We start from the raw sequence: 10,246 nt of genomic DNA on the forward strand, positions 1-10,246 counted from the left end.
AAGGACTCTTTACAATTAACATCCAATGTATTCATCCACCTTTCTTTCTTGCAGCTGACCAGGTTCTCGCCCAGGCCATCCTCATGCCAAGAAGTTCACCAGAAAACTACAACCCATCTGTCTTCTGGGCTGAGGTGGTAGGGGAGAACAAGCTAATGCTAAGCTCCAAGATTTCATGCCAGGGCTGGGACATCAGCCTAGCAGAGATGATGGACATGGGGGCAGACGTGACGGTCATCGCCTCCAACAACTGGACGTCACACTGGGGATTGCAACTGGAGGAAGGTATTTTTACCGGTGTGGGAGGATCCGTGGCTGCCCAGAGAAGCAGGATGCATGTCCAGATTGAGGGTCCAGAGGGGCGGATTGCAACAGTCCGTCCATTTGTTATTGACTCTGGGTTTACATTGTGGGGCAGGGATCTCATGTCCCAGTGGGGAGCCTGGGTTGAGATCCCATCTCAACCCCGGGATTTTTAGTAGGGACCACTGCGGAGCACCCCATCCAGAAATTGAATTGGCTCACCAATAAAAAGGTCTGGGTGGATCAGTGGCCTTTAAAAACACACCAATTGAGAGCGCTCACTGCACTCGTGGAGGAGCAGCTGGGGAAGGGGAACATTGAGCCTTCCAACAGCGCTTGGAACTCCCCGGTCTTTGTGATCTGGAAGCCGGGGACAGACAAGTGGAGACTCCTTCACGACCTGCGGAAAATTAATGAGGTCATTGAGGACATGGGACCCCTGCAGCCTGGAATGCCATCACCCTCTATGCTCCCTAGGCAGTGGAAGCTAGCAGTCATAGACATCAAGGACTGCTTCTTCCAGATCCCCCTGCATCCAGACGATGCACCCCGGTTTGCCTTCTCAGTGCCTTCCCTCAACTGAGAGGCTCCCATGCAGCGCTACCACTGGCGAGTTCTGCCGCAAGGCATGAAAAACTCGCCCACCATCTGTCAGTGGTATGTTGCTCGCATTCTGTCCCCTGTCCGGAAAAAGGCAGTTAGAGCTGTGATCCTACACTACATGGACGATGTTTTGGTGTGTGCACTCACGCAGCAGTACCTGGACTGGACTCTAGGGGAGGTAATCAGGGCTTTAGAAGCTGATGGATTCGAAATCCATCCCGAAAAGGTCCAGAAGACCTCACCTTTTAAATATCTAGGACTCAAAATTGAGGAGCAGACAGTGGTGCCCCAACCGTTAAAGATCAATGATAACCCCAAGACTCTGTAGGAACTCCATCAACTCTGCGAGTCCATCAACTGGGTGAGGCAGCTCCTGGGACTGACGACTGAGGACCTTGCCCCTCTGTTCAACCTGCTCCGGGGGAACGAGGATCTCAAATCCCCAAGGCAGTTGACAGAAGAGGCAAGAAACTCCCTCATCAAAGGTCCAAGAGGTGCTGTTGTCTCGCCAAGCCCATCATTATGCCCCAGGTCTGCCCTTTCAGTTTACAGTGTTGGGGAAAATGCCATACCTCCATGGGCTGGTTTTCCAGTGGGACAAGGTGCAGAGGGATCCCCTTCTGATTATTGAGTGGGTTTTCCTCTCGCACCAGCCATCCAAAAGTATTACCACGCCACAGGAGCTCATGACTCAGTTGGTGATAAAGGCTAGGTCTCGCCTCCGTACCCTTGTGGGGTGTGATTTCACATGTGTTTACCTGCCACTAACAACCAATGCACTGGACCATCTCCTTCAAAACAATAATCATCTCCAATTTGCCTTTGATAGTTATTCGGGACAAATATCGGCTCACAACCCAAAACACAAATTGTTCAATTCGGCCTTTAAATTAATTCCAAAAGAAATTCAGAGTCGTGAACCCCTCAATGCCCTGACGATCTTTATGGATGGTTCTGGGGCATCTCAGAAGTCTGTCATCGCTTGGAGGAATCCTTGCACTCAGAAGTGGGAGTCTGATGTGCAGGTGGTCGAAGGATCACCGCAGGTTGCAGAGCTTGCCACAGTGGTCAGAGCATTTGAGAGGTTCAACGAACCTTTTAATTTGGTAACAGATTCCGCATATGTAGCAGGAGCGGTGTCCAGAGCAGAAAGTGCATCGCTCAGAGAGGTGGCAAATCCAAAAATCTATAAATTGCTTTTGAAGCTAATCCAAATTGTCTCCCACCAAAAGCAACCCTTTTACGTAATGCATGTGAGGTCACACACTGACCTGCCAGGATTTATTGCCGAAGGGAACAGGAGAGCAGATGCCCTAGCTATGCCCATCGAGTTAGCAAATATGCCTAACAGATTCCAGCAAGCCCAGCTGAGCCATGCAATGTTCCATCAAAATGCTCCAGCTCTCATTCAAATGTTCCACCTCACTAGAGACCAGGCGAAAGCCATTGTGGCAACATGCCCCAGCTGCCAGAAACATCAGCTTCCATCATTAGGTCAGGGGGTTAACCCCCGAGGCCTAGGCAGTTGTGAGGTATGGCAAACAGATGTCACCCACTTCCGCCAATTTGGTCACCAGAAATATATTCACGTTTCAGTGGATACCTTTTGTGGTGCAACCTTTGCCTCAGCCCACCGTGGGGAGAGGGCCAAAGATGTCATCAACCACCTGGTACAGGCCTTTGCTGTGTTGGGGACACCAAATAAATTAAAAACTGACAATGGCTCTGCGTACACCTCTGCAGAGTTAAACAGATTCATGAGCGAGTGGGGTGTGGATCACATCACTGGCATCCCTCACTCACCCACAGGCCAAGCCATCATGGAGAGGAAACATCAGACACTAAAAAGACTGCTAGAAAAACAAAAGGGTGGCAATGAGATCGCTGCCCCCATCATAAGACTTTCCAAAGCGTTGTTCACTTTGAACTTTTTAAACTGTTCCTATGAGGAACCTGATACTCCCATCCTGAGACACTTCACAAACTCTGCCAAACATAAACTGACTGAAAGACCTGAGGTCCTAATAAAGGACCCTGACACTTTACAGATACGTGGCCCGTACCCCCTAGTCACCCAGGGTAGAGGCTACAGGTGTGTTTCCACCCCAGAGGGTCCAAGATGGATCCCTGGGAAGTGGATCAAACCCTTTTTGAAACCACCTGCAGCTGCCAAGCAAAGGAAAGAAGCTGCCACAGCCTGGAAAAGGAGGAGAAACAAGACCTCCTGAATAAACGAGAAATTCTCCTCCCAGGCTGCAAAGACAAACATTCCCTTTCCCACCTTCTCTGTGTTTCCCTCCCCTAAGTGGCCCTTTGTTTTGAAAGAGGGAGAGTCCAAGGGAGCCATTGTTATTTAAGTTAATTGTATTTGTATTAATTTTATTTGTTACACTGTCCCTAAAGTTATCTCCCATAACTGTGTGACGACATCCTACATGCTGCTGTCCCACCTGCTGCTGCAGCTCCTCCTGTACACTGGGAGCACCAGTAGCCGGATTCCTTCAATTATCAAAGACATTGTATGGGGTTTCTTTATGGAGTTGTTAATTTTATTAGCCCTTCCCATTTTTAAGTGTTTGGTTTTGAAATCCCTTAAGCCTTTCCCCTCATTTCAATGTAATAAAGAAGGGGGAGATGTTGGAGTGGCTCTATTACCGCAGGCCTGGTTCCTACAGTATAGCACCGTGTCCCGCAGCCATAGGGAGGAGGAGGAGGAGAAGATCCAGCAGGCAGGAGTTGTGCAGCAAGATTGATTGATTTAATTATTTTACAAACTCTTTTATAGACTTTTTTCTTCATAGCCTAATTGGACAAAGGGCCAGCCACCCCTTGGGGGTGATTGGCTAAAATCCTAAAACATCCATTGTCAAAATATTTTTCTACTATACCATAAACAAGACTTTTCAAGGCTGCAGGTGTCTGGGTTGTTTACATTCCCTGCTACCTCTTCTGTGAGAGAGAAAAGTCTCTCATGGACTTAGAAAATAACAAGAAAATCCTCGCTAGCAGCATTTTTGTATCTACATGGCTCAGCCTGCTCTTGGGCTGAAACCATCAAATGTCAGTCACCAGAAGAGATCACTGAGGTCTAGGTTACCTCCCCCTGGGTGGCTCCCAATCCTAAATTACCTCCCTCTGTTCCAGAAAGTTCTCGCTTTTTTAGTTATTAATTGGTTCCCTGTTATGACTCCTGCCTCCCTGTTTTCCCCATTTGTTCTGAAAAATTTTATCCTCCCCTCTGCTTGTACCCCATTGGTTGTTTTCTCTTTCCCTGCCTTACTCCACCCCCCCCATAAAGGGGCTAGCCCATGTCTCCTCGAGGCTTTTGCTGGTCCCTGGTCTCTCCTGCAAATAAACCTGTTGAAACTCACACCAGAAGCCCCTCCCGCCTTCTTTGCCTCTGGGCAAACGCGAGCCTGATCATCGGCTGCTCGACGTGTTTCCTCTGAGGAGGAGCCAGCGCACGCACCCATCTCACGCTGATTCCACTGAGCCGTCCAGCGAGGACGGTGTGGAGGCTAATGCTGCGTCCCCTCTGCCCGAGGGCACGCCGGGGCTTGTGGTTACAAGCCCCCGGCTGCGTTATCACGGGACTGGAAAGAAGCAAGAGAAATTCTTGCTAGCTGCATATTTGTATCCACACCTGAAAGTACGTGCATTGCAGCTGAAGAACTGCAGAGACTGCTGCAGAGTTCGCATTCCCCCATTGTCTTCTTTCCATGACTATACCTAAGCTGAAGAGTCTAGTTTACACAATAGGGAGCACCTGGTCATCTGAGGGCTTCCAGTACATTTGCTGTATATTTGCATCAATCTCTTGTCGAGATGAATTGAAGAATTGAGTAAAAATATCTTGCCATCTCTTTTGGCTTCTCTCTTCATTTTGTATATCTAAGATGAGGGATATGTTAATTTCACATTGTTACCTTTTAAAATTACAGTAAGACAGTGTTCCAGTTTGGCCAAATTTAGAAATATATCCTCTGAGAGAAGGCACAACCACCCCTCCTCCACCAGGTTCGGGAAAAATAAATTTTCCTTGAAGGAAAGTGAAGGAGATAAAAAACTATTTATTTAACAAACACACAGGAGAAGGAAAATAATGCTAAATAATAAAATCTCTCGCTGTGGAGAAAAAACCTGGGAAAAGTGTTAGAGTCCTCCCTTTGGTCTCCTCGGAGCTGGGGCTTGGCCCAGGGCCAGGCCCTCTGCGCTTGGTGGAAAGTCTTCCTGATGTGTTCTAATATTGAAGTAATCCAGTAGAAAAGGGAGAAAATCTGAAATTCCAGGGAAGGAAAAGCAAAGTTCAACTCTCAGTCTCCCTCCGGAGAAAAAGAAACTGAACAACTGGCCAAAAGCTGACTGGGAAGCAGTAAGCCGGGTGCTCCCTTGCTTCCCTGCCGCAGCTGAGAAAAAGTCCCTATATCTGTGTGACCTTGAACAAGCTGCAAACTGCTTTGAGAAAGTTTTGCTCAGTTTTTTCTTCTCCCTCTCAGGCTCAGTTTAAAGGCATAGAAAGGCACAAGAATTAATTTCTGGGCATAGGGCAGTTATATGGGATATACATCACAAAGTCACCCCAAGACAGACGGTGCTTTTGCAGATAAAGAAGACAAGCAAATCAGTTCACCACCAGTAACGAACTAAAGCATTTTGTTTATTTTATTTGTGATGTCCTGGATTCTGGTTGAAGTTGGATTGCACCATACATGGCAATTCTTGTCCATATTTTTTGCAAAAACATCCATTAATAGGCTTTTATCAAGAGCTTCCTTTAATACATCTGAAAATGTCTTTGTTTTCATAGTATTACATTCTCAGCATTACACTCCTTGGATCTTGATGTTTGGAAGACAACATAAAAAATAGACTTTTTTTTGCAAGTTCTATGATGCTTTTTTTTTTTTTTTTCTGAATGAAGAAGAAAAGCTATGAAGCCATTTTTGTAGGAGCAGTGCTGCTCTTGCTTAGGAAGAAATTGGGAAGTACAAAATTTTACAGGAATTAAGAATAAATGAAGACCAAAGGTAGCCAAGCTATTTCAATGTCTTATAAAAAGAACACTTCTGATTTTGTTTCAATTTTGGTCAAAAATTCAAATAAGATTGTTTTATTTGAATGAATGGTCCCTCTTTTTCATACATGCTGATGCACATTTATCATCTCCCTACAACCTGGGAAGCAACTTTTTTGTCCTCCTCCCATCAGTCCCTTTCCTTCTTGCCTACTCTGAACATTAATTGTACAGAAATACAGAGCTGGCACCTCTGTGAACTCAGAATTGAACCTTTTCCCTCATAATGTTTTTGTATTTTAAGTGCATCATTCTCATGAAGTACCAGGAGGGAAGAAGATAGCTATGGCTGTGGCACTTAGCTCAGTTAGGCCTGATCTTTACACTGCCATAACTTTTCATGGTCCAAAATCACAGATCTTTTACTTGTTTCAGGCTTCAGTTTCCCTATTACTGGAAAATAAATAATAGCATTTTGCTTTCTGTTAATTGCTTAGCCTTATAATACTGCTGCAACTGTGAGGTGCTCAGAGGCTGTGGTGCGTGGTGTAAATAATACTTAATGGTACAGCTAGTTGCAAATTTGGAAGTCAGATAGATTGTATATAAATGCATGCAGAGTGTATATGGAATCTTCTGCAACTAGAGGAGTTCATTCATTGCCGTTGTGTCTTCTGGGAACAGTTCCCACTCAGCCCGGTCAGCTCGGGACACAGCAGGCAACGGGGGCCAGCCTCTGATATCGGAGTGAACAGAGGTCTGGCTCGTGGGTCCTTCCAAGGGACTGCGGCGATAAAGGCAGAAGGCGGAGGAAAGGGGGCAGGCTCAGAGTTGGGTTAAATCCAGAAAGTTTATTGGTCCTCCGAACAGGGGGACCTCAACCACCAGGGGTGCCCAACCCAGAGCACCTGCAGATCGCGCGCCGGGGCATTTTATGGCGGGGGGGGGGGGCATGGGGGGGGGGGGGTGTACAGAACAACCAACCAGGGAAGGGAAGGGTATGGCATACAGAACGAGGGACACATAAGGGAACCAACTATAACAGGGGAAGGGAGGGACTCCTTTCCCAGGACTTATCACCTGGCCCCCTGGCTAGAACTTTCCAGAAGCCTGGGAGGGGTGGCAGAGTGACAGACAGGGTCCTGGGAGGAGATAAAAATGACAGACAGGGTGATTTAAATAAAACAGGGGGGGTGCCAACTGGGGTACACCAAACTTACAGAACATAGGGGGGAGACCCGGACTGAACTAAGCTAACACACTCCCACATCTCCTTTTTTTTTGTTGTTGTTTTTTTTTTTGTTTTTTTTTAAGATGACATGAATGTGGGTTGGGGACAGTACTCTGAGTCTGGGTACAGGTCCCCAAACCACGTCATCTCCTGAGCCATAGGCTCGAGTTCAAAGTCTTTGGGGAGCTCTGCATGGTTGATGTCTGCAGGGGAGGATGAGTTCATAATCATGTTGGCTAATAGTCTTTTCAGCAGTCCAAACATGATTATGGCAATTAAAAGAATAAAAAACAAGATCAGTCCGGTTCGGAGAATGGATCCAGCCCATCCGGACAGTCCCCATCCGCTGATGATGTTGCCGAGCCAGTCGCCAGTCTCTCTTTGAATCTGCTTCACCATGGCCTGCATCTTATCGATGGTCTTGTGGACGTTCTCAGCCCTTGATGATAGGTTGAGGCAGCATAGTCCTTCGAACTCCTCACACCGGTGATCATGGAGGAGGAGTAGGAAGTCAATGGCCGCCCTATTTTGTAGGGTGGCTTGTCTGGTCAGTTCCTCGTCTTTTAGGAGGTCACTTAGGGCACTTGAAGTAAGGTTTGCTTGCTTGGCAACCCAACATTCTAGGTGGCCTAATTCCCCTAAAGCTTTGGCTGCAGCCACCCATGGCAAGAGCACGGTGATTGCAACCCCTTTTGGTCTGGACCAATGGATTACTTCTGAATCACAATTCTGGTCCAGTTCGGCCAATTCACGTTTTTTGATTGCCAATTCGGAGGTTTGGTGTGTTTTCTTTTCCCAATTACTGACTACAGTCTGGTTGGGTGTCAGCAGCGTCAAGCGGCCTATTGTGCATGAACCTCCTAATAGGCGAGAGGGGATGCCTGCCCACGCCCTGTAGCCGCAAATGAGGAACAGTCCCCGGGGTAACCTTTTCGGGCGTGACCGGTGAGGATTTTCAGTGGTCACTTTACTGGCGGCCAGGCACCATTTGTCTCCTTTGTACTCCCGGTGACTTGGGGCAATGATCTTAAAAGCCTCCAGATCTGGGGACAGCCCGAACTGAAACTGGACACAGTAGCGAGCCGGGTATGACCCCAGGAGGTCTAATTCCTGGGGCTTGCTACTGGCCCTTGGGAGCCGGGGCAGCCATTTCTCAAGGGGGTTGTCGGTGTCACGCTTTCCCCTGCGGTGCCAGCTGAATGGGGGCCGTCTCCGATAAGGTACCCGGGGACGGTGCAAGTCGACAGGCGGCTTGGCAACAGAGGCCTTACCCGTATTTGATGAAGCTTGCATGGGCTCGGGCTTTTCGGGGAGAGAAGTAAATTCTTCTTGCTCGAGAGGGATCCCCACTAGACACGTAGCCATGGGGTTTTGGGCCACAGCGGTGGATAGGCATATGTGGTCTTCACCCATGGTACGCGCTAGAACTGACCATACGTTGGCTGCCGGTTGAGGAACTATCCACGAAGACACAAGCCATGGGAGCATCTGCAGGGTGATGATGATCAGCAGAACCTCGGCGACGGCTCGGATCGACGGCACAGTACCCATCTCCGATGTCTCCAAACTAAAACAAAACTTAGAAAAATAAGGTTGAAACTGGGGATAGCAACTGGGATAAACTTGGGGCTTAGGGGTCAGAGAGGTACACGACTAACCTACCCCAGTCTTGGGGGTTATTTGATCTCCCTTCCTGATAGTCTGGGAGATACACGGTTTCACCCACTTTGATGGGATCCACCTAGGGCCCTCGGGGGTGGATACACATGCCTACCCTTTCCCCCAGGTAACTAGTTCATAAGGCCCTTGTATCTCCCTAGTCTCCGGGTCTTTAACCCACACCGGAGGCCTTTCTTTCACTTGCAACTGCTGAGACCGCCCAAAGTGCTGCACGATTGGTGGGTTCAGGTTCTCAAAGGCACAGTTGAGGAAATTCAGGGTGAACAATGCCTTTGAGAGCCTGACAGCAGGTGACTCTAGCTTTTTGGAGGAGCACTGGCGCTGGAGCATTCTTTTGATGTTTTGGTGGGCCCTCTCTACAATGGCTTGACCTGTTGGGGAATAGGGGATGCCAGTCTTGTGTTCTATTCCCCATTGCTGCAGGAAGCTCCTGAACTCCTTGGATGTATATGCTGGGCCATTGTCCGTTTTGATGACTTTGGGGATGCCCAGGGTAGCAAATGCCTGCACTAAGTGCTTTTGGACATTGCTAGCCTTTTCTCCTGTGTGGGCAGAGGCAAAAACTGCTCCCGAGAAGGTATCAACCGACACATGTACGTACTTCATTCTGCCGAATGAAGCAACATGTGTCACGTCCATCTGCCAGACTTCACAGCTGTTAAGCCCACGGGGGTTTGCGCCAGTACTAATGGCAGGAAGAGCTAGCTGGTGGCATTCTGGACATGCAGCCACAATCGCCCTGGCCTGGTCGTGCTTTAGATTGAATTGACGAACTAGGGCAGGAGCGTTCTGATGGAACAGCTGATGGCTGATTTTGGCCTGCTCAAACACTTTTGGAGTCGGGGCCATCGCAGCTAGCGCAGCGAGGGCATCTGCCCTCCTGTTGCCTTCTGCGATGAACCCAGGCAGGTCCGTGTGTGACCTGACGTGCATCACGTAAAATGGTTGCTCTCGGTGGGAGACCAGGTTTATTAACTTTGAGAGCAACTCATATAAGGCCATGTTGGAGACCTCACGCAAAATGGCGTGCTCGGCTCTGGATACTACCCCTGCAACATATGCAGAGTCTGTTACCAAATTTAGGGGTTCGGGGAACCTTTCGAAAGCCCTGATGACTGCGTCCAACTCAGCAACCTGAGGCGATCCTTCCACCTCTTTGATGTCAGCCTCCCACCGCTGAGTTTGGGCGTTTTTCCAAGTCGCCCCGGACACGTCAGTAAAAACTGTCAAGGCCTTTAAAGGTTCTTTGCTCCGAACACTTTTTGTATTTAGTTCGAATTGAATCTCCGAATTGAAAATTTTGTGGGCTGGCCTATGCAAGGAAATTTGGCCTGTGTAGCCCTCCAGAGCAAACTGTAATGCTTCACAATCTCGAAGCAGACTCTCCAACACTGCCTTAGTAATTTGGCCCATTT

This window comes from Aphelocoma coerulescens (assembly GCF_041296385.1).
Source record: "Aphelocoma coerulescens isolate FSJ_1873_10779 chromosome W unlocalized genomic scaffold, UR_Acoe_1.0 ChrW_unloc_scaf_2, whole genome shotgun sequence".
NCBI lineage: Eukaryota > Metazoa > Chordata > Aves > Passeriformes > Corvidae > Aphelocoma > Aphelocoma coerulescens.